Source organism: Parasteatoda tepidariorum, chromosome 9, assembly GCF_043381705.1.
Source record: "Parasteatoda tepidariorum isolate YZ-2023 chromosome 9, CAS_Ptep_4.0, whole genome shotgun sequence".
Classification (NCBI taxonomy): Eukaryota; Metazoa; Arthropoda; class Arachnida; order Araneae; family Theridiidae; genus Parasteatoda; species Parasteatoda tepidariorum.
This window is the reverse complement of record NC_092212.1, coordinates 240,661-267,562: the sequence shown is the minus strand read 5'-3', so window position 1 is coordinate 267,562 and position 26,902 is coordinate 240,661. Positions and strand designations below refer to the sequence as shown.

Genomic DNA, 26,902 nt, shown 5'->3' with positions numbered 1-26,902 from the left:
ACGAAGCGGAATGTTTGGTGTATATATATATATATATATAATACATATTATAAATATAACACTTATTATACATCTAACACACTTTTTGGAATCGCGAAAAAATATACTTACTTTTATTTATTTGCGTGCTGTTAAACTGTTTTAATTTCGAGCCTTGATTATTGCTTCGTATCATTTGTACCGTGCTATTTTCAAACAACTTTTTAACTGAGTTCATATGATGGATAGTTCAGTGGATTGAGATGCGATTCGCTACTAAGAAACCTGATTGGACGCCACTTTCTTCGATAGCGTTTTCATAGATGATTCGAATATAATATCCTGGGATGTTCCAGAACCGTTCACCAAAAGTCTGGTTTATTGGTCTGATCTTCAATCTTGCATCATTTTTGTCCTCGGATCACTACTAAGACTCGAGTCTCATTCCAGTGCATATTTAATATTTGAACTGACACACTCCATAAACATAAATGTTTCAATGTGTTATCAGTTTGTGAGGTATTAAATTTCACTTTGCAATTCAAGATGATAATATTTATTTAAATTCGTACCAATCGCTAATCTCAGTTCAGCAATAGGCGGACGTAGAAAAAAAATTTCTGATGACCCAATTTCATTTTCACTACTATTGTTTATTTATTTATTTGAGTGTAAATAATTTCAACACCTTTGTTTGTTTATCTACTTGTTCTTCTTAGCTGTAAAAGGCAAAATGTTGAAAACTTTCTCTCTGTTAGCCCAAAAATGATATTCTGACTTCGGATAAAATCGATAAAAATTCATATGATAAAAATTCGGTCCTTCATTTCATCCTTTTTCTTGGCGGCTTCATGACGGAATTTATCATCACGGTTCGCTGACTCACACTCAAAAGGTTCTTCCCTTCCCCCACACAAAGTCACGTTTTGCCCCAAAAGAGTGAATATGCAAATGAAACATGGTGTGACTTAAAAATGTAATGAATAACAATGAAGAGGGGAGGAATCAGAAGACACTGTAAAAGCGCCGCTTCGTCAAGTGGAATGTTTGGTAATTAAAGAAAAAGAACGAAATGAAACTCATATTTTGAAATCCCTTAATCTCCGAGAATAAATTACGGGATTCCACTATGGCAACTGGAAAAAGAAAATGAATGTGATGATGTGATCGAAATGTTTCTCTTGATGTGCACATTTGCTGCGTGTCGTGTTTCTACGACCGTAAAATTAAAACAAGCCATAAACCATCCCTCGAATCTCTTAATAAAGAAGGGATCATTACATCTTCTGGAATGGATGCATCGAAACCAAACAAAAACAAAAACTGAAATAAATAGCTTGATCTTTTGATTAAAATAGATATCAAGTGTATCACTTATAAAAAATTATTCATCTAAATATTTCTTTGACTGCAGGAGTGTGGATTCCTGAACTCTTTAAGCTCACTAAGATTAAATCAGTAGATGGAAAAGAGAGTTCCGCTACACAAAACAATCCCCGACCGACAATGAAACGGAGATCTCTTTGCATACGGATCTCTTATGACAGTTTGTTCTTGTTTATGGCTGAAGATGAATATTGAGAATATCATTTGAGACAGGCTTATTAAGATGATCAATGCATTCAACTTAAAGATGCGTTGATTGCAAATTAAATTGTTTCAGTTGTGGCAGTACTACGCTTAAAATTTGTCTGCGTTTAGTATTGTTGAATATATAACAAGGAAGAAATCTGTTCGATTATACGAATTATTGCTTTCATATTTTATTTAAAACGTTAATAGTCCTATAATTGTCCTTAGATAAAGATTATTTTATTTTATAATAATTTATTTTATATTTTATAATCGTCGTTGAACATCCGACCCAATTTTCGGGTTTACGACTACTAATGTTCAGCTCCGTAGCCTTGTAGTTTAGAACCCAATGCAGAAGACAAGGGAACTTCTAGATCAAGCGTAGATGGAACTGATCCGTATTTGCGTTAAAAGAAGAGGAAAACAGCGAAAACCTCCCACGATTAGTCTGACGGCAATGGAACTCTAACATATGATCCGTCTACCGCTGAGGATATTTTACATCAGCAATGTGGTCGGTGAGAGCCGGGTACGGAGTTCGTATCAACCGGCCACTGTCGGGGTTTGAACCCAGTTCACCAGCTCAAAGCAAACGCTCTATCCCATGAGCCACCACTGCTCAAGACAGTTTCATTAAATATTACTTTTCCTTACAAGCATTTGTATTCGTTAAACATACAAATTAATTTCAGCTTGATAAAATGTTAGAAAACTTGGTTCGCCTACATCCCGCCCCATAATGGAAAAAAAGGAAGTTTTGCTGCCGGCCAGTGGTCAGTTGCAGCATTTTTAACTGCGATCTTTTTTTTCAAATGATAAAAATTTTAAACGATGAAGAAAACTGCAGATATTAAAAACGAAAGATACTTTTTTAAGCAATTCTCAAAATATAATAAATATTACTAGGCAGGGTTTTGAAAAAGGTCGGCCTATTCTGAAAAAGTTCGGTTTTTATTTTTAAAAAAACTAGGACGGATGGAGTTTTTTTTAAATTCCAACTTTGATCTAAAAAATAAAAAAAAACTTTTTTTTTTACCGCAATATTCACGATTAACATTATATGAATAGGTGAATTTATTTACTGATTAAATATACAGTTAAAATTTGTCATGATGTGATGTATGTCAGCAAAAAGCATTAATATATTATTACAGCTAGTGTATGACGTAAACAATTACTAACTAGTGCGAGTTATGTAATTGCGCAGTGATTTATAAGTTATTTTCATGCCTTTAAGTTACAAAAGTTTCACTTTAAATTTCTTAAAGTAAAACTTGATTTTCAGAAACGTTGTATATAATTTTTACTCAAAAAATATTATAGTTCAAAAGCAAATTTAACTATAATTCAATAAAAGGCGTTATAATAGTATAATGCATTGTTAAGCAATCCAGTATACCAATCCTTAAAATCTGAAAAATGTAGGTTGATTGTTACCATAATATGCAAAGTAGCTCAGACATAAAACAAAAACTTGAGCCATTTATTTTACCTTGAATTTAATAAAACGTTAATATTTTTTAATTAATAATACAAGTCTACCTATTTATAGTTATTTTGTGTATTTAGTTAGAAATAAAATTTAAAACAGATAGAAAAATTGGTAAATTATTTTCAATGACCAAAGGCAGAGTTTAAAATCATCTGCTTTAAATTACTCCAGTATAAGCACTTTGATGAAGAATTTTCAATATAACTAATATTTGTTCAAAATTATAATATATTTGGTTGCAAGAGTTGGGAAATTGATTTCCACATAGTTATGTTCCAAAAATATTATCTTTATCTTTTTGAAATCTTCAAACTAAGTAAGTGCAGATTCATATTGTTTCTAACACCTTACCATTATATCGTAATTAATTTACAACATCACACTTCCTTCCCATATTTTGAAAAATACTTTGTTTCAATAAAAGCCGGCTTTTTTTTTATTTAGTTTAAGTTTACCAACTCTGCTACAAGGTCCTTTTTTGAAGCGAAAAAATAAGGTAAGAATATATAAAAATAAGGTATTTTTCAGAATATTATAAAATATTCATTCAAATTTTACGTTTTTAGAAAAATAGTTATGAAATGCGCTTGGGTGCTTTTCGGCAAAAAAATGGGGATGAACAGACAATTTTTTGATCACCATTTGCCCGATTTAATTTTATTGCCGCCCTGTGGCCGGCAGCGACCACCAACTTTGCACTATAACCCTTTGTTCAATATCTCAGAAATATCGAGCTAATTTAGCATGTTTGTCCTAGCATCCTTGCCACCGCTTCTTGTAACCCCAAAACAGTTGAAAATAGGTTGATGATCTTATAGCTTGAGCTTGCTCGTAGTATCAACGGAAATAAGATTTGAAATACAATCCAATACCCATTTGATTCATTTGTTATCAAACGAACCAGGATAGAATTGAAATTAATTTGTATCGAACACCCTCCCCCCGAATTTTCAAATCGCTAATTGTCTTTTTTTTAAACGATACATGCATATATATATATACATATATATTCTATATATATCTCTTGACTATGAGAATTATTTTTATGATTCGAGTATCTGCAGTTGATTCAAATAAAAAGTCATCCTATTTATCGCTACCTAATTTGCGAATATAAGAGTAAAAAAAAGAAGAATGGAAAGACAATTCTATGTTAAATCATTGCCATATTTATTCCTTTTTATTATTCTGTCGTTCTAATAAATTAAAACAAGTAATATTTTCGAAACATAAAAAATCAAACTTAACAGTCAAAAATGTTTTCTTTTTTTATTTTAGCAATTTTCAGTCATATAGCTTATTTAAACAATACAAATAAAAATAGAGAAAGAAAAAGCAAACATCTACACAAAAACAAAATGGCGCATGTTGCACCATAATTTCCTTCAAATACGAAGCAACCATTAACGTACCAATATTATCGTTCAACATTCAACCGATTTTTCAAAGAGTGAATTCCAACTTAGAAAAAATCAGTTTTTTTCATAAAAATATTTGTAATCAACGGATCAAGACTTCGTGCTATGTATATTATTATAATATTCTGATACAGTTTGACGTTTTTTTTTTTAAAGTTTTAAAAATAATAACAAATATTGTTCATTGACAGAATAAATTCACTGTTTTCAAGAAGCCAATTTATGATTGTTATATTTTATATCTAAATCCCATTTTTTTTAAGCAACAAACTACTACATACAACTTTCTATATATTTAGAAAATTGTTCGAAAATATAAATTGAAGGATACTCTCAAAATGAGAGGAACAGTTAGCCATTTATACACTTCTGTCAAAATATAATAAATAATGATAATATTCTCAAACACAATAGTAGCTGACTTAAAAAAATCGCAAACAGAGTGTCAGAAAAAAAGAACTCGGTATTCGAAATTTGAATACATATCTACAACTGCATCAAGAGTGTTTTTACTTCAAGAAAAAAAAGAGAATCAAATTCGAACTTGTGTTTAACTTTGTAAAACGAAAACTTCTTTTTTTGAATCAACAAAAAGAAAAAACTTCCGAATCAGGAAGCTGGAAAAAAATTCTTACTGGCAGATAAGCAGAACTCACCTGTGCCGGGGAGTTTTCAAATTTGCTTGGAATCTAGTATTCTACTCTATGTTTTCAAGTCAGCCCTCCCCCTCCCTCTCGAAGTGTGCAGAGAAAGAGAGCAAATTGACTCTCTTTGAATTTAAATATGCAGACAGAAATTCTCTTCTTATTAAACTGTCAGCAATAATCAGTCACTCGGCTTTAAAGAATTGAATTGTCCTCTTTCTCTGCTTAAAAATGCCTTTCAATGGTCTCTTATGGACTACAAAGTAGTTTTTATTTATATTAGCTCTGTTTGGCTGAATATAGAAAGAAACGTTACTGCACGTTCAATCACTTTTAGATGAGTCCCCCCTCTTTATTAAAATTCCTCTTTAGAATGATTATGTCATAAAAAAACAACATTTTTCAAAGCAAAGTTTCATTTTTCTTATCCTTAAACTAAAAAGTAAATCAATAAATTAACTCATCCTTATTTTACTCTAACTGAATACCCGTTCTTCGTACCGTCGAGTGACTGATTGCTGCAGACAATGTGTACTGCAGCGAATGCAACGTTTTTTGAACGAAATCATCTACAAAACTGAAAGATAAGTGAAAATAAAATTACTAAATCTGAAATAACTCTAATTTTTTTTTCATTATCATTATTATTTATCCTTGCCGGTGAAACAAAACACATTTTTAGAAGTTCATTCGATCCAATGACTGCATCGTTCGAACTCATTTTTGCATGAGGCCAAACACATAATAGACCTCCAACTAAGTGATTTTCCCTAGTACTCATCCCATTCGAGTTCTTTTGCATAAATCTCTTTTCACAGTATCTATATTAAAAATACACAGTATTTGCGCAGTATTACTTGGTACCAAAAGTACCATTCATTTTGCTTTTCAGTATTCTTTTGCTTCACTTATAAATATACTGACATAAAATAAAATATACTGACAATAATACAGTGAACTTAGTCAAAAACAGTATGGAGATTTTCAATACTTCTCCTAAATGAATTAATATTATTTTTCCACTCATTTCGTTATTTAGTACAGAGCATATTTTTTCCACATTTCAATGAGTGCATCATACAAAAATGAATCATATATCATGAACGTCCGTAACGGTATAGCGACTTATTATATTTGTCCTAAACGAATTAGTTCCATTTGTTCATTCATTTTGCTTATTAGTATTTTTTATTTCCATACCGTTCATTTTAAAATATTTAGATGGATAGAGATTCGTTATAAAACACGGTTGGATACATGTTAGTGACGTCATCGTAGGTAAAGTGTGGCATGTATCGATTCAGTGGCCATTCCGGTTGGAGACACAAGCGAGGCGTCACAAACAGGTATCCAATTAAGCCTGATTTTCATTAGGCATAATCACTTCACTTTTTTTCCAGTTTCAATTAACAAATTATAAGGAAATGGAGCCTTTGATTTCAGATGACACGTTGTGCTGGTCATTGAGTTTGTCTGACATAACGAATAGCGCTCGCCTCCCAATGAGGTGAACCGGGTTCCAGCAATGGCGGGTCGATACGAATTCCGTATCCGGCTTGCTCCGACCACAGGCTGAGGTGGAATATCCTCAGTGGGGAACGAATCACGGGTTAGAGTCCCCTTGCCGTCAGGCTAACCTTGGGCTGTTTACGTGGTCATCTTCTCCGTGTAACGCAAATGTGTGTTAGTTCCATCAAAAAAGTCCTCCACGAAGGCACATTTCTCCCTATACTTGATCCTGGAGTTCCCTTGTCTTCTAGATTGGGTTCAAAATGACAAGGCTACGTAGTTGAACATGAGTAGTCGTGAACCCAAAATATTGGGCTTAAACGACGGTTATAAAATATAAAACATCAAAATTTGTTTGATTGCCAAAGCAAACAGACAGAAAATGCGAGGGAATTGTTAGAAAAACCTCTACTTTTCATCAACTGATTTTAATTTTTTCATCCCGCTTCATCACATTCATTACGTTTCTTCCTCGTTTGAATATTAATGTGAGATTTCTGATGCGAGTACTTTTTTACTTATTTCTTTTAATTCTAAAAATACATATGAAGGACGGAATGCGTTGTGTAGTATAATGATAGGCACGAACTTATTAGCTATTTTTAGTTCAACAATTCACAATTTTGCTTTTAAAAAATATATTTCTAACAAAACAGAAAATGACATCAATACATGTTGAAGTATGTTGAACTTGATAATTGCAAAGATTCAATTCCAGTGACGTTGAGGAGACGCTCCTACCCTAACTAACTAATAGTTTACCTTGGGTGACATTAAATTTCTTAATTAGAGAACGAGTTTTGATTGCCTTGGCAACAAAAGTTTTAGACTGTCCATTTGGGTATTTTCATGTGTGCTTGATTTATGTTGTTTTCAGCTTAGACTGCTATAATTAGAAATTTAACTTAATCATTTATTGTTGATTTTATTGTATGAGTAGAATGTATTGTTATGAGAAAAGAAAAGCTGCTTTGTACGATTAAGATTAGATGTGATTACACTGTAAAGAACGTGAAATCATTTATTACAATGTAATGATTATTTTTGATTAAAAAAAATAACATTTTTAGTTTCAAGCTTTCTTTATTGTACCGAATTTTTGTTATGCGATTACAAAAAACGTCTATAACTTATAAATATTTATTTAAAGGGTAATAAATCCTATTTTTTATTTTAATTCAATTATTCATTTTATGAATTGGCTTTGTCCAGTTATAACCAGACAAATCGCAGCTGACATACATTGTTTTTATCGAGGACGTTACTAGCCTAGCAGAAGTCACATTGCTTTCGCTTGATACTCCATTTAAAGTTGATTTTCTTAAGTTCTTATTTTAAATGTATCTCAAGTCATGTCAAATAATATGACAATAAATACATTGTTGGTGAACATTTCGTTTCGGACGAACCTCAAAGTGTGTGCTTAAAAATATATAGACAAAACATTAAATACCTGTTTAAAAAACTAAATGTATTTAAAAATGCTTGTTTAACAAAATATACATAGTTAAAAATGCGCGTAAGAAAAGAATGGACATTGCTTAAAATGCGAATTTTTAATGTAAGACAATGATTTCAAACGTACATTTTTAACACGCGCTTTACTCTTACAAATGGCACATCTCAAAGCGATATAAAAACCCAATTAAAGTTTTTTTAAACAATGCGACGGACAATGCAAAATCCGTTTCAAAATACTTTTAAAACAGTTTTGTTTCTTTTGTTCGAAAATAAGTTTATTTAATTTGAAATGCTTTCAGTCATAAAATCATTCCGTGATTTCATTCGGACAAAAACAAAAGGTGGGGGTTAAGTGGTTAAAAACTGTTTCAATGTGTTCTGTGGAATGTTCGGCGGTTCTCAGTTCAATAACAAATAAAGAAGTTTTTGTCGGGGATATTTGTCCCTAACTATTCTTTTCTGTCTTCTTTTATTTGTTTCCTCCGTTCCATTTCCGTTCAGTTAAGGTCTAATATCGCTCCTTTTGGCTCGGCTACAAATCGTTACTCCGAGAAATGAGAGAGGGGGGAATAAGATCTCCTCAGGAAAAAAAAAGTTGAAATAAAAGACAAAAAAACGTCACAGTATTTATTATTCAATTTCTTTCTCTTTTATGCATTTATTATTATTTTAAACGCGCCTGTCTGCTTCTAATATATAGCCCGCAATTACAAAACTCAATTTTGTTTTATTCACGAAGCTTTTAGTTCTGTTTATTTCCCCCAGACATTTTTTTTTTATTTCAGTGAATGTTTTGGTGCCGTTTATAAATAACTTCTTTTATAAACATCATTTCTCGAATCCAAAATGATACCTCGAACAAGATGCGATGAAAACAGATAATGATAAGAGGGTTTCGACACGAGAGTCAAGAAAATGGTACGACCTTCTTTATTTTTAAAAACCTATTTTTATTTTTATGAAGAAATGTTAATAAAAATTGTGTTCCCATGCTTTTGTAACTCAGCTTAGAAAAATGTGTCTTCAAAAAAATTTTTCGAAGGTATTTCATTGCTTTTGTTGTTTAATGATTAATTAATAATTATCTAATAATGATAACTTATTTAATAAAAACTATTTTAATTTTATTAAGCATAGTTAACTCACTTGTTTAACTTTATTAAATGTATTTAATTAGCTTACTTAACTTTAATAGGCTCACTTAGCGAGCCTATTTAACTTTATTCATGTCTCTTACTTTTTTTAAACGAATTTACAGAAAACAATATTCACGCTTAATGTCTATTTTCCAAAAAAAGGAAATGAAAACTGTAGAACAAAATGTGAAGAAGTGCAGAATTTTGTTTACCTAATTTCATTATAGTCTTTGTATATTTTTCTTCACATGTTTATGATTTCTGTGCTGCAAAACAAAATGTAATGTCAAAAAAACTGAAAGCATTCTCAAAAATTAATCAATAAATAAAAACTAAAGAAATGCAATAACTTTTAGATCAATTGTAAATTTGAAGAAAAAAAATCGTGTTAAGTTTTTTAAAAATATCCTTTATGCAGTTCTAATTTCAACTCTTTAGTTGAGGATTTCTGCTGTCTGCAGAGTGCCACGCAAGATGTTTTTTTACAACGAGATTTAGAGTTAACACTTTTGAACAAATAATAAAATATTTTATTTTATTCTACTATACTCGCTTTACATTTTTCTATACTTTTCATAATTCCACGTTTTCAAGTCTTATCAGCAAAACAAAGTGTAACATAAAGTTTAACACCCAAAATAGCGACGGTTGCAAATTAAGAAATTAAGAAAATATTACGAAAGTGAAGGGGTTACGAAAAATCAGAATTGTGAAGTCGATATTCTCCTCTGGAATTTCGTGGGACTTCACACTGTATAAAATTTTCCCATTGGAAGAAATACATTTAAAAAAATACATTTTTACAAACTATAGGGATTTTACGGAACACTATTATGATAAACCACTATAAATGGAAAAGTGACGTTCGTTTTCACATGAAACTCGAAAGAAAAAGCCAGAAAAAAAAACGAACCAGTTACTTTTTCCATTCTGTAAAATGATGTAAAAAATTTTATACCATACAATTCAAAATTTTTTCGACCATTATTAAATTAAGTAATAAAGAATAATAAATATTTACTAAAAGTCATTTTTTGGTTATTTTGAATTATCTTTGGATAAATGAATTTTATAACTATGTGCAAAAATTTTTCAATTCGCATAAAAAGTTCTCGAGATACAGCGAAATACGCAAAAAGGTAAAAACATTATGGGGTCCAAGTTGTGGAGCGCTTTCTTGACCAAACTATTGGGACCTGATTTCCCAGATTGCGGCAACCTCCTATATTTTGGGAGTCAGAAAAAAAAGGCATGTTTATTCAGAGAAAGTACGTTTTTGCGTCTTATTTCGGAACTTAAATATCATATGCACTTATTAAATAGCATATTTGAGGTCACCTCTTTGAGCCATTAGGATTGAGCCCTAGAACGTAAAAATCCTATCATTAAATCAAAAATATATCAGGGCAATCGTTTCTTTTTTTTTTTTTATAGCATTGTACAGTCCTAAAAAAAAACGAATCACCCTGAATAACTTTCGTTCTAATTGTCGGATTTTCACGAACTAAGTGGCAATCTTAATGGTTCCTGGTTGTGACTTCAAATATGCTAATTAATTGGTGCTAACTACTAATTAAGTTACAAAATCAGACACGAAAACGTACTTTCCCTAAATAAAAATTTTTTTTTACATATCTGGAATCCTGACCCTTAAAATAGGGGGAATAGGCAAAATTTCGAAAAAATTGGGTCGTAAATTGGGTTGTAAATTGGGTCGCAATAAAATTTATATATATGGCGAAAGTTTAGAAGAAAGCCAAATTACCTCGCCATAGAAAGTGAAACAATTTATAACAACCATAAATAAACTGAATGAATGACAAGACATCATAACATTGTGCGTCTCTGTCGCTATAGGCAACCGAGAAGAGAATTTTTGGATCTGCATTCTGGGCAAAGAAAATAGTATTCTTTTTAATACTTTGAAAATAAAATTTGAATTTAAAAGGAAGAAATAAAAATAAAATTATTTTTGATTTTCCAATAATTCACAATTTGAACGTTGAACTTATTATCTGACATTATTTTTTAAAGATGTTGCTTGTATAAAAATGTTGACCTAAAACCAAATTTACATAAGATATTATAAATTTACAAAGAGTTGTAGGGCTAATTGCTTTTACACCTCAGTTCAAGTTTTTCAGGTAAGGAAAAGAAGAAAAAAAATCCTGCATTTTGATGAGCAATCAGATGGTTTTATAAAATTCACGGTATTTCTTTTCGATAAAATTGAAATATGTACATATAATAAGTTTCTTTGTTTTATTCCTTTATTTAAAAACATAATTTACTATTCTCACCATCACTACCGACATCTGAGACGATAGCCTCATTTTAAGTAGAGTTCGTAAGGTCCCTAAGAAGTTAAAAATGCGGCGGCAAATCTAAGAAGATGTATTTTATTATGTTTATATTCACCACAACATTCAATATTTAATTTCAAAAACTCGTAAATTTGTGGTCACGTAATGATGGGTTTCGAAATATAATTTTAAATTTAATGATAACTTTATAATTACTATCGATACTGATACCACAGTGTTCTTAATTCATTAAGGACCAGATTCTTGACTTTTGAAATGAAAGGTCAAATTTAAAATTTAAAATAAAGAGTTTTAAATTTTTGAAAAAATTGAAATTCATCAGAAGTTGGAGTCAATTTTACTTAGAGTTTATCGTTATATTTTGCAGTTGTAGATTATTTAGAGATTTGCTAATTTTAATTAAAATTTTACTAGTTTTAATTATTGAATTAGTGAAAATAATGTGATCCCTCTACTCTTAACTATTTCCAGCATTTATGTAAACAAATCCTTTCATTGGCATCTTTTTTATTTTCTGAAATTATTAGAAGATGGTCGCAGAAATTATAGGTGAAAAAATAGCTTAGCAACAATATTTAAAAATTAATGCTGTTGGTAGGAACTATTCAACCCACCGGTTTATATAAGGTAAAAATGTTTAATAAAAGAAATTATCTGAAACTTATATAATGCGTATGTGGTAGATAACTCTTTTAACTTTTACTGAGTTAAATTAATAATTTAACTTTTTGATCAATAAGTCAGTGACATTCTTTGGTTAAATAATCTGTGGCTTAATTAATAGAAAATTGGAAATAGAATCAAAATGTTTGAATTCCTTCCTATAGGATTTAAATGGATATCTTTTAAGCATTTCGAACATTGCAAATATTGTAAAACATAAATTAGCTGAATGCCATAAAACTTCTCATTTTTAAATGTAAAAATTATATAAAGCAAATAAATATTTTGTAAATTTATATTTTGATTATTTAATATAAATGATTTATTTAGTGTAGTGTAGCAAACTTTTATGTATTCATTCCTAACATTTCTTTTATTTCAGTTGCTTTGTAACAGTCTCGTTTTACAAAAACTAATCAATTTTATCATCGGATTTTAAATTGCGGGGAGTGAGTATTTAGAGGATAAACTAACTCAGAAATTGTACTAAATTATTTTTTTATGATTCGCCGAAGTATTGTTAGAGATTCGCTCTTTGAAAAAATGAGTCCAAATCTTTAAAAATGTTAATTTCTTGAACTATGTTGATGTATGTTAATTGAAAAAAATATAAAAAATGTCAATATTTTGACTCAAACAAAAACATATTACAGCGGATCATACAGTTTAAGTAGCAAGGTTAGAGAATTCAAAAAAAAAGTAAAAAGATAATAATTCATAATGATTTAGTTTTCAGCTGCTTACTAGGGTCTTCGTTTTTGCTTCATCATGGGAAAACTAATGGCCAATGTGAAAATTATTTAAATAACCATTTATAAAATACACATGCCTTATAACATTTGTAAAATAACAGGTATTTTTCCGAATTAGAATACTTGAAGAAGATAGCTGCCTTCCAATATAAGAGTTCACTCTTGAAACTACTGATCATGCATGAAATATCCTACTACCCTACGCCTGAGCTCAAGAATTTGCACTTCGTTTGATTTGCGAATGATGCAAAGTAAACTTGGTTTCTAGTAAAATGAATGGATATTATTTACACACTCATTTCGTTAGTTTTGTAGGATATCTACCACTACAAAATTACAATTACAATTCACTGAGGTTAATAGACCTCTCACATTCAGCACTCAAAAAGTACGGTGATCTTAATACAGCTCTCCCGGCTTCTCACAAAACAGCAATGAATCAGCAAGTGGTATCCGTTTATCGAATTCTATCACAGATTTATAATTCTGGTGGGGGAGTACTATAGGGTATCTACCTCTGCAAAATTACAATTACGATTCACTAATATATAAGACAAGTTAACTTGATTCTATGATGGGGTACCTTTTCATAGATGACGGTTGACATGATCTATAACTTCCAGCCCCACAGTTTATTAAAAAAATAATTTGAAAAATTAAAAGAAAGGAAAATTTCGGTTTGTAATACTCCAAACTAAACAAGAGTAACACTTGTTACAGTTTTAAACTCCGATTTTCATGAGATAACTTCTTTTGCCGACGATTTTGTCTGTGATTAATTAAAGCCAGCTTACGCATTCTTGTAATTTTTGCATTTCATATTTGAAATTTTAAAGTCGAATGACATGCATGAAATGAACCCTAGTTCAAAGAATCAAAGTTAAATAGTTGCAAGACCGATTGTTTCGAAAAGAATTAACTACTTTGGTGCAATTAAACAATTATCAATGAATTATAAATATTCCTGTTTCCTTATTGCGAAATATTAGATCCAAATTTGCATTAATTATTTCTTCAAAACGTGTTTTAAAACTATTATTATAGGTTATTTAAGTAGAAAAAATTCTAATGTTAGAAAAAGAAATTACAATTTTTGAGATGATGATTCTAAAAATAGCACGTTTTTCGAATTTCGTTACAATTTTTTATTTTAGTAGTTGCTTAACAAAACAAGGCATATTGAACATTTTCCTGATATAGCAATATTTTTTTGAACTGTGCAAAAGTTGAAAAATAATATAAACAACTTTTTAAACAGATATTTTCAACTTTTTGAAAGAAAAGGGTAACTTTCTTTGAGTTAGCGGGCAAGAATAACTTTGAACGTCAAAATAAAATTGTACGTCCATAGTTTTTTGTTCATTTAAAAAACAAAACAATATGTTGTATTTTTTTGCTGTGCACACATAAGAATTCACTTTTCCTTACTCAAATAAATAAGAAACAATAAAAAAAAGAAAATTAAAATTTTATCTTCATTTTTTGAAAACAATAGTAGGCTTAGTAAATAGTCAGCTGTTCTGCATCGAATGATATTGATCAGTAGAATATTTTTAATTTAAGTTTTCTTTCAACAAAAACTTAATAATAATTTAAAATGTAATTTCATTTTAAGGTAAAACATAAACTAAAGTACTAAAATATTTGATTAGTATATTAATGGAAAAATAATATATATGGTAGCATAAAGAATAAGATTTTGCGAAACGTTAAAATTGAATTAAAAAGCTAGAAAAATAATTCTGCGAAACACGCGCAGACAGGTAATTTGCAAATATATTTTAAGATTAAGACGACGTATAAGATGTAAAGAAGTTTTAAGATGTTTAAAAATGTTAACTATGCATACGTATTAATAATTATAAAATAGATATTGAGAAAATTGATAAAGATGCAATTGCAAATCTATGCATACTTTGCTATATTATTGAAATTGTATCAATTATTAAAACAACAAACTAACAATTAGAGTAAGAGAAGCTGATATATAATTACATTCTATGAGAAACATGCTGTTACAAAACTCAACATTCGTTAATAAAATGTTTTTATTCAATAAAATGTTTTACTCAAATCTCTTTTTCAAACTAAGAATAAATTTTAAGAAAACTAAAAAAACATCGTATTTTATAATTTAAAAAAAGGATTAGAAATCGGTTATCAGCGAAAATATATGAGCGAAATTTTACTCTATGCCCGCGTAAATCAAGTCCTCGTAAGTTAACCACATTTAAAGATTAATCGTCGCATTTAAATATTTCTTCATTGTTGCCAAATTATATTTTTAAAAATAATTAATTTTAATTTTTCTCGGCTTCTACCATATAAAAATTAGATTTTGATATAGAAAAATACGTAGATTAATACGATTTAAAAACATTTATACCTAATAATTCAAAATTTTTTCATCCACAATGAAATAAAATAATAAAAAATAATGAATAATTATTAAAAATTATTTTTTGAACGAAATTATCTGTGGGTAAATGGTTTTAATAAATGGGGGCAATTTTCTTTGAATTGCTTTATTGGTTTCAAAAATATGACTAAAAACGCAAAAAGTGAAATTAACATTAAGGGATCCGAACTTTGGATCACTCCTGACCAAACTATGGGGACCATATTTCCCAAATTGCGGCTACCCCTATATTTTGAAGATTAAGAATCCAAATATGTTTTAAAAAAATATGTTTATTCAGGGAAAGTATGTTTTTTGNATTAATAGTTAGCACTAATTAATTAGCATATTTGAGGTCACCCCCAGAAACCATTAAGATTGACACTTAGTTCGTGAAAATCCAATCGTTAGAGCAAAAATTATTCTGGGCAATTGCTTTTTTTTTTCCCGGACTGTACCTATCCTTAGACTGAAAACAAGACTATAGAATCACAATTTATGAAAAAGGAATGAAGAATGAGATGGTTTTATGCTTTTTCAATGGCAAGAAGAAAAAAAAACATGATTAAATAATATCGAAGAGTATCCTTAAGCTGACAAAAACAGTTAAGTGCGGAAATAAATTTTAGAAATCCCGCACAGGGTGCGGAATCAAAATCAAGCAACGACGCACATACAACGACGTATGTCAAACGCAGGGCAAATGGAACTGCTATAAATTTTCCAAAAAAACGAGAAAGAATTACATTTTTATGTCATAAAAAATAACTATTGATTTCCTAAAAGGCTACCAGTATTAGCAATTTGTTAAATGTATCAACAAAAAAAAATAATAAAATACATAAGATGTTTTATAAGAATAATGCAAGGTGAAAGCTAGGGATCCATTCTGTTTTGGATCAAATGCTTCGAACTCTTGTATTCAGCTCAAGAATGTCAAGGGTTGTGTCTCCTAGGAACTGTGTCTAGGGTTGTGTTCCGAATGTTTAACATTGTGCAGGGCCTTAATTGTATTGCAGGATTCTACTTATTGTATGCACTATTTCTCCAATCAAGAAAATAAAATCAGTCAAAAAATTTTCAAGACTCAAAGTTTGCCATCCAAGTCGAGGCTTGGGTATATAATTGGCTTCGGATCACCAGCTCCTCCCCCACTGTCCGGCAATTTTAAATGCTTAGACGTTCTAGTGTTAATATGAAGGAAATATAACACCAAATAATATTCTTATTCTATTTTATAGAAATTTCAAGTTTTAATAGTCAATGATAATTTTATATTTTACAAGACAAGTACACAAGTGTCAAGAAAGAAAAAAAAAACAAATTCCGAGGACCAAAGTCGATACTCGACATCATCTTTATTACATCATCTTCCCGGATTCGATACACCTAAAATTGTTTCCTGTTCCACAAGGAAGACGAAACCCCATTATTAGGAAGTAAACTAACATTCTAGTAACGATCTCCGAAAGAGGGGGCTCTCTTTCCCAAAATAAAGAAATATGTAGTAAAACAGCGAAGAAAGGCAATGACTTCGACACGTTTCTGGTTTGCATCTGAACTGATGTTAAAAATTTGAAACAACGGGAAAAGGATCGAGGAAAAAGACTTTTCACATTCTTTGGAGGGATGCCAGCACAGAGACCTTTCGTGTGCAGACGATGCCGCCTTTTTTCCCCAATTGCTTTTGTTTCCAGGACAGCGGATTGGGAATCCCGAACTCACAAAAATGTGCTTCTCTTTTCTCACACTCTTATAACTCCAAAAGATCTGGTGGAAGCTACCCTCAAAATAATTTAAGCAAATGGATGATATCTAAAGAAATTTAAAGTGAAGACGTTTCTTTCTTCTTCTTTTTTTCTAACCATTCTGCTTCTGATGTCGAACAATTCCTGATTAGCAATGCATTGTAATTTTGAGCCCGGACCAGAAGACAAGGGAACTAAAGCATTGATCCTCTCACTTCCGTCTTATTTTGTTGTAAGTAAATCAACTGTTAATAGAAAATAATTTATTTAGTTGGGAAAATTATGCTATATGTAACGTACAACAAAGTTCATTAATTGTACAGTTTTAAAATCACTTTTGCGTACAATCTAACACTTTAATATGGTTCCAGGATTTTTTTGTACTTCGCTATTGTATTCAGTTATTTCTGTTCATCTCTTTAGATGATCTGTTTTTAGTTTCCATTTTAAAAATTTTAATCATATTTGCTGTCATCGCAGAAAATAAAACTTTGACAAGGTTTTTTTCACTTTAACCTCCGCTACTCACGTTATTGTTTTAAATGTTCATTGATTGGTAAGATTATGTTTTATACAATGATTTCAATTCAGCCGTGTTGGCTCAGGGGATGGAGCATTCGCCTTCCAGTGAAGTCAACCGGGTTCGAATCCCAGCAAGGGATGGTCGATACGAATTTCGCATCCGTATCGACCAGCCATTCAGGAGTTCCCTTATCTTCAGGATTGTGCAAAATGACAAGGCCACGGAGTTGACCATTGGTAGTCGTAAACCCCAAAAATTGGGTCGACTGTATTTTATTAAATAAAATAAAATGATTTCAATTGAACCTGTCCTAAGTAAATTGACTTTCCCCTCTGATACTCTTCCACTCTGTTAGTAGCTTTATTTATTGACTTTTAATTTAGCATTTTATTAAATATAACGTTGATTAAATGAAAACAAGGGAAGTGTCGAAATTTTTATTCAGTAATTTGTCATTCCTACCATTTATTAAGCTATATTTCTCTTTATAACATCCATATAACAATCAATTTTAATGATTTGCGGTTTAAATTTTATTTTAGAGAGAAATATATTTATAGTTTCAGATAACTTATTTATTTTTTTATCATTTAAACACATTTTTGAACATTGAAAGGAGAGGAAAATTTTCAAGAATGATCGAATTATTGAGCTCGCACTATTGAGATAAACACGTTTCAATTCCATATATATATATATATATATATATATATAACTANACAACAACAATATATATATATATATATATATATCTGATAACCTCTCAGCCAACTCGGAACTTAGCAAAATAGTGATTCAAAAATATAAAAGGTTTTTTTACAATTAGTGGAGTATTTAAAACAAATCTCAGAGCAACATTTACTGATAGTTTGTAACCCGTTCACCACGCTGAAAAACAATTGTTAGCTCCAGCTCAGCTTCCTGATGAAACCAGTCCGAGCTGTTTCTCGATCCATTGTCAGAAAGTCAATCCAAATATGATCGAGGATGATAAAGTGGCTCATCTCATCAACAGAGAATATTTATCTAGTGTTACTTAAGAAGGACATTGCAACCTCAACGGTCTCTGTTGAACGGTGCCAACATTTCGATAAAGAGCAACAGCGTGAATCCCCCTTAAAAGATTTGAACAGCTACCGCTGTTGCATCACTCGAAAACCACCAACATATGCTAACTATAATAGGCCAAACTGTAAAAGAAGAGATCGCTCGATGTTATCCTTCCCTTGCAACAACGCCTGATCATCACATAAATTCCTTAGAGGATGCTATACGCAACGAAGTTGTTAAGACTCTAGCTCTTAGCCAACTCTGATTTTGATAAAGAATTCGCACCACAAGGATTTGTCACCCCACTTTCTTACTCTGGTGCAGTTCGCCACCCTAGTAACCATCCGTCATTCACCGGCAGTTCAGATCCGACGCAATTACAGACCACTGATCTCTGGAGAACTGAAGACAATATATCTGTATACCATCACTCCGGTTGCTCTCATCACGTGTATAGATATTGTAGAGAAAGAACTGAAACCAACCGATATTTCAGAAACAGTTAAAGATAATACGTAGTAGATATGGAAGACGAGTGTTCAAACCAGTCCTTTAGAAATAGTTCTCCTTATCCAAGACGTCCCCCTCACACTATAGATGTCAAAGTATATCTCCTGCAAGAAATTCTATGGAAGACAAGCGTCGGAGGTGAGGCCGCTGAGGAAACAAACCCTCCAACGACGATAATCACACAGACTTAAAGAAAAGAAAATTGAAGTCGTCATGGACAACAAACCAGTAACTTCACTTGTTGATTCGGAAGCATCCTTTTCAGTTATTTCCGTTGAATGAAGTCGAACTGTCCTGCATAAAAGTATGCTTGCAGAAAGATCAAAATTGCTACTGAAACGGAAAGTTTGTTAATGCAATCGGGCGTTGCCCTGTACGGAAGAATATAGACGACGAGCCTTACGAGTTAATTGTATTGGAAAATTGTAGTCACGATGTAATACCGAATGGGATTTTTTAAAAGCATCACAAGCTATTATTAATTATGGACGTACCGAGTCATTACACGATGAAGCCCAGGAAAAAGTATTTGAAGCTGAAACGTCTGTGTTGTCGAGAATTGCCTCCTTTGACTGTACAGAGGATTAGAGTCTCTATAACGACAAAAAAGATACCTTTGTTCGATGAAACAAATCGTTCACTTTGCAAGGAAACTTTCTTAAGTTGCATACAAAGTGGAGGATACCAGCGTGTCAAACAAACGCAGGACAACTGATATAGTTTTAGGGATGAAACCTTATCACAATCCTTCGAAGCAATTAGAAGAGGATATGACAAATAACCAAACACCAAGATAGCATGCATAGAAAAAGTGATCAAAGGAAAAATTCATGTAAAGAAAATCCAGTTGCTTCGCAACCTGAGGAAAAGCATTCTGAATATCAAGGCTCTATTACACGCTCCAGAGTTTGCTGTAACAAATCATTTTCAAATAGAGTGGTCGCTTATTTTAAGGAGGAAGCTATGACACGGGACGTGTCGGCATGGCCGAACGGCTAAAGGCACTCACCTGGCAAATCGGATGTCCTGAGTTCGACCCTCCAAGTACTCCCGATTTCTAACAAGGCTTTAGAAGTATGTAAATATGTATATAAGTTGTTTAACATTTTAGTTATTATTTATGGAATGTTCTAGTTATTCTATTACGTCATTTCCGCTTCCTGATTTTACTGTATGTAAATAAGTTCATACGTTTCAAGTGGGAACGGTATTCACCATGTTCTGCGTATTCTAGATGTCTGTTAATATATCTATTCTACTTGCTAGCGTAAAGTCTAGCATGTATATATACACACGAACCAATATTTCCCGCTTGTAAAACTTCGATTTGAGTTTTTTTTTCACGTGTAGGAGAGGGGGTGGAAAGATAATAGATTCTTGTGTGATAAAAATCAATACCTTTTTTAAAAAGCCGATGAACAACTCAATGTGATGGAAAAGAATCAGTCTTCGCAAAACAAGACACAGAAAATGCTGTACCTAGAGTAATACATGGAGATGTCACAGTATGATAACGATTCAAAAAGACTATTATTAATCGATAGTATTATCACGAAAGAGGAGGGGGTTAATAAACAAACCAAGTGATGGTCTCTTCCCATTTTCAACACTCTTTCATTGAAAGAAAGAAAAAAACCGTCACGCAATAGATTACTTTATTTATTTTTTTAATGTCCAGAGATCTCACCAGTTTCTACCAGAGCGTCGTAAGAAAAAATTGACTTTTGTGTGAAATTTTCGACAAAAAGAAATGGAGCTTTAATGTAATAATACTTTTTTTTAGTTCATTTTGACTTATTGCTGTAACAAAGGCTATGAAGCTAATATCGTGTTTGAGTTTTTTAAATTTCCCAACTTTAATTGGGCGCGTGACTCTGCGAAATCAAGAGCTCGCTTTTTAACTTAATTATGAAACGTTCTACGGAACAAAGGATCACTTGGTACTGATTCCTTTCACGAACAATTTTAAAACAGATCTTTACGAAACAAATTTTACTACAAACTACCTATTACTTTTCTTAAAATAAAATAAATATTTATTATTATGACATATAAAAATCATACAATTTATAGTAAAATAAATAATCTTGTTTTTCTTAAGAGAATTGGATTTTAGGAAAGTAAGATTTTCTATCTTAAAAAGTCTCTTAATACTACTCGAACAATTTAGATACAATTAATTGAATACCCCTAAGTAATTAACGAATCGTTATTAATAAGCATTGCATAATCGTGCACGCATCTGGAAGTTATTTATCGATCCAACTATGAAACCTGAAATATTTTTAATAACAATAGCATTTTATTGATATCGTTTTTATTATTTACTTGAAAATGAACAAACAAACAAGAAATATGTCGGTTTCATTGGATCACATGGTTCATAATGGTAACCATAAAAACGAATAACACTAAATTCACGAATCTAAATAAAAAGAGACAATACATAAAACTAAATGTACAATGCACAACATAATAGTGGCAAACAGGTTGTCTCTTAGTATTTATGAAAATTTGAGGTCACTTTATTTCGTGAAACCCGCAGAAAGAAAAATAATATCGTTATATACAAGAATATCGTTATCATAAATATCGATATTGTTATCGATTAGTGAAGCAAAGTTACAATTAATTGTAAATAAGAATACATCGCTAAATAATCAAAACAATATCGTGAATAAGGATATTCCTTTAGTTTCTGTCTGAATGAACCTTTTTTCGGAGCAAATCGGCGAGAATACTATTGAAGAATACGGGAGCTAAATTCGTTATTAATGAAGTTCTTATTGCATTTTTGTGATGTATCGGTATATTTCGTTAAGTCTTCCTCGGTAAATCGGTTGGATTTATATATAACTATAGAGACAGATAATATAGAGAAAAATGGAATGACTGTTAATACACTTGAAATGATCAATATTCATTGCATTATGGATACCTCGTAAAATTCTTATTCATTCCATTAAGTCTTTTAATATTTCTGAAAACGTAACCACTCCAAATCATTAAACTATAATTAATTAGTGAATGAATCCACGAGTTCATAAAGGACTGTTCAAAATTATTTGGTAATTTCCCCTGGATATTAAAAAATCGTAAGGTCTTTACTTTTTAGTTTAGTACGAAGACTATTTTTCATTTATTTCCATTTGGACTTATTAACAAAATTGATTCAGCATCATTGGTGTCAATAATAGTTCTTGCATTTCTTCCCAAACAATTTAGCACTATTTCACCATTGATTTTGCTTTTCGGTACGTAATTTATTTTTCTATCAAATACCATTCATTTAAAATATTTTGTTTTCTAGAAACACTTCGTTAAAACATATCTATAAACAAACTAAACACGTCGTTTCAGATAACTTAGGGAACGCTCATTTGGTGACGGCCTATGTAACCTCTCTCACATTGAGTTTATCTGACGTAACGAATAAAAAATCTTTAAACGCGCAATAAATCTTTATTTTTTAATGAGAACTATACATAAGTAAATATATCTGATGTGTTCTTCAAAATAATTGAAAATATGGAATCATCTGCAATTTCATATTAATGAATAGTAGTTTTAAATTACTGAAAAAATATCTTTTTTTGAGCATCCACAGTTAAAGAGTCGGGCCGAAAGAGTCAGATCGAAAATCGGGCTTTTTTTTATTTCTTTATAATGGTACTCATTTAACCTTATGGTAAATGCCGCATTGCTTAAGGGTATACCCCCAATTTGGTATGCAGACATAAACACGCATACATATTCTTTATAATTTGACGAATATAGATTTATAAATTGATGTTGAAAATTTATTTTTCTCTCACGAGATTTCTTAATTTTGTAGGCTCTATCAAAAGTAGCAAAAAAGATGAGTAGCTGTTTTAACATTCATAGTGAAATTTTGAAAAATAAAAATACTTAAACATGAGTGTGATAAACCATTCGAATTGTCTCTTCAAATTATTTCTTCTTCATTTATTTCTTCTTATTGAGTCACGCAATCTGTATTCCTTTGATTAAATGAGGATTATTTTTATAATCTCTGTAGCTATCTAACGATTAACTTAGCTAACTAACGTGTAACATATGAACAAAATGTTCATATATAAAAATAATAACAAATTATAGAGAAATATTTAAAAAAATATTTTTAAAAAAAATTATATAAAAAAGAGATTATATATGGCATTTCCTCGTAAGTAATAAAATTATAATAAAAAAATAAATAAATAAAAACCAATGATGAATCGAAGCAATTACGGGGATTGGTAAAGTGAAGCGACAGAGGACGGGGGCAACGCTGTAAGTGATAAAAATTATAAATTAAAAGTCTCAATTTAATTTATAGTTGGTTAATGCAAGATTTCTATTTAGAATTGAGTCCCGCAGTGGACTGATCTTAAAGACATGGTTCCCAGTAGAACACCGAAGTCAGGCATCACTGGTTGTGGTCAGTAAGCGGGTGGGTGACCACATTGATCTGCCTGCGTAGGGATCGAGGATGCGCGGTATCCGTCCTCGTTAAACTGTTCTACCATGAAGTGCTCGGATTCACGCGCAGTTCACCGGGCTACCAAAGCAGAGGAGCCATCCTCTCTGCAGAAGATCAAAATTGCGATGGCATGTCTTCGGATCATTGTCGGAGATGTTTCCCAGACCAATATCCCATAGTGCAGCTCTTGTGTGACGTAACTAACCTACCTCAAATCTCGATAACTAACTAACGATTAGCATATCTAACTAACGTATAACACATTAATAAAATGTTCTTATATAAAGCGATTAGAATTATTAAAAAAAATTTGAAAAATTATATAAAAATAATAATAAATTATAAAGAAAAAACAATGATGAATAAGAAGACATTATGGGAATCGGTAAAAATGAAGCAACGCGTTGTTAAGTGATAAAAATTATGAATTAAAAATCTTTCTTTATTCGACAGTTGATTAAAGTGAGATTTCAATTTAGAATTGAACTAATTTACATATTTAATCGATTTAACATTTTTAATTGATTTGCAGACTCATGCTAAATTTAATCATTCATCTTATGATGGTGTATATTATTGATGAATTCTCAATAGAATTTTGCTTGATAACAAAAATTATATGTATTCAGTTTCGTCGATGTTGAGATTTAGATCAGATTTTGAAGGGAAAAAAACCAATCGCGTTAATTTCATTTATCATTTATAATTAAATTAAAATTGTCTACTGTTTAATTTCAAATTGTAAATAAAATTTTGTTAAATTGTTTAATTTATTTTTATTGCTATTATTGCGCGTTTCCCTACCAGAGAATTTACTTCTTTATATTTAAAGCACGTTTTTAGATATCTTTACATAAAAAATTAACTGGAGTTATTTAAAAGATTGAGTCATTTGGCACTGAAAATGATGGTAAATTTTTTCCAAAAATTGGCACTTGAGTATATAATTTAATTTTCGCTAAGTGAAATGGCATTTTCATTATTTAGGTTTCTTGAGACATGTTTTAAGAACATTCCTATACACAAAATAAAGATGTGGTTCAAAATACTGTGACGTCACCCACTTACGCTCCACAAAAATAGATAACTAATGAAGAATGTGCTCTCAGAGAAACCTGTTTCTGACTAAATAGTGCACATTACTAATGTTATTTTTCTAACTATTGAAAATAGAAAAATCGTGTTGCTTAAATGTGTCACACTAATCCACTCATCTCTCTCGATAGGATGTTTTAGTTAAAAACTGTTTACTTTTTTCAGGACCTCAGCAGATTCCAACAAAGCTTATTTTATTATAGATACATCGAAATGTTATTTTAGTGTCTGGAATGGAATTTCGCCAGTTATTGGAGTCAAGCATTTCAATTATCGACAGTCTTGGTGAAATGAGAAGAGTATGGACGTCTCAAATTGATATTGAGATTTGTGCAAAGGAAAACGAATTTATTTTTTGAATCACTAGTGAGGGAGACATAAAATGAATATGAAACTTACAGTTGTAACTGAAAATCATCGCTCAATTCCATCGTGTTCCCTCGGCAATCAAACCAGAAATATTATGTTTTAGATTAAGTGATTTCTGAGATTTGTTTTTCTCCTTTTACTCATCTCCAATATGCGTTTCAATTTATTATTTAAGGGAAAATAAATATCATGGGTGATCATCGCAAAACAAGTTATTGAGAACATTTATTAGTTTTTACAGACTTTCTAATTAAAACTGTTGAAATTCCCTGCATGCATCTCTTTCATAAAACTCTCCGATCATTGAAAACTTTAAATAAAAAACTTTTTTTTTCGTTTGGAAATTGTATTCATAAATTTATGAGGCAAAGAATACTTCTTTTTGTCTCAACAATAAATTTATCTTTGTTAAAAAAAAATTTAAGTTCCAATTTGTTTTTCTTTTTTCGATATTGTTTAAATGATTATTCATCAAACCTTAATTATTTTAGGGAATTATTTTATAAAGATGACTTCTATTAAGAAAAACTTAAATTTCGGAAAACTAAACATTACGAGTAGGGGGGGAAGAGATTGCCTAAAATAATCTGTGCAATAAAGGTAATTCATTAAAATTGCTCACCTTGTTATTTTTCTTTCTTCGAAAATCCTTAAAAATTCTTAGAAGATCTCTTCCAGAACAATTACGAACACATTATTCCTAAAATGTGAGAAGACACCACCTCTCACTTCATTAAAAATCGAGCTCCGAGTGTGTGTGTCCGTGTTGACTGCCGTACACAGACGGCTTTTTAAATCCGCAGCTCTGCACTGGTATAGTAGACGTCGGGTGATGACGCAAGTGAATGCGCCCTCTGGCGGGACGTTTTAGAAGATGCAGGAGTTGTTCCTTCTTCAGAATGAAGAGAGGAAAGAGAATTGAATGAAGTGGGGATCATCCTCTTCCCCGACAGGAATAACTATTTTAGTTTCTCGAATTGAATTTTAATTTCATCTTTTCAGGATTCTTTTTCCTGCGCTTGTTTTTAACAAACATTTTATAATTTAATCTTTGATAAATATATTTGATACGATTTTTGAATTCATAGGGATTCTTCTCAAAAGTTGTAAGCAACAAAATGATGTGTTCAGTTATTAGGTATTCCCTTTTTAGGAAGAGATTTTTTCCATCCCTCCCCCCCCCCAAAAAAAGATGAAAAGTGATAGCTTCACTATTTTGTCCTCATCATTTATTTTGAAAAATTAAGATGTGCACATCTAAGGGGGTATCGGAAATTAATGTCGCTTCGGCGCATTAAATATTCATTAGTCTTAAAAACCAATCCTTTTTTTTCGATCCATTTCGATCTTTCATTCATTCATTTTCGATCTGGCAATGAAAGGCTGTTGTTAACGAAGGGGAATACATTATTGATTAAAAATTAAATCTTGGTAACAAATATCGAATGCACCGAAACGACGTTACTTTCCGGTTCCCCTAATATTATAATCACGTTTGCAACGAAAAGCACGAAACAACGCGATAAGTCAGCCAGAAAGAAGAGCTATTACTATTTGTATTAAAAAAGAACTCTCTTTAGTTATAACGAGGCTTCATAATGAACGCACATTGTTAATAAAACTGCAGACGTAAGAGAGTTTGTTTCTAAGGTAATATCTTTCACTGTTACTGTTTTCACCAAAATTCTAAGACTTATAAATTTATATGTTAGAAAGAAATAATTTAAATTTCTAAGATAACCCACATTTAGGTATTGCGCATCTAATATTTTT

At 30.9% G+C, this 26,902-nt stretch overlaps 1 protein-coding gene across 2 annotated transcripts in view; it reads right to left on the bottom strand.

The window, feature by feature from the left end:
- Positions 1–25,956, bottom strand: part of LOC107453289 (protein O-mannosyl-transferase TMTC3) — a 234,368-nt gene extending 208,412 nt beyond the window's left edge. Inside the window, exon 1 of one of the 2 annotated variants that reach the window (XM_043049050.2) lies at positions 25,752–25,956. The gene's annotated coding sequence lies outside the window, so the exon portion shown is untranslated. The remainder of the gene's footprint in view (positions 1–25,751) is intronic. The other variant, XM_016070054.3, reaches the window with a different exon arrangement.
- Positions 25,957–26,902: the final 946 nt, after the last annotated feature.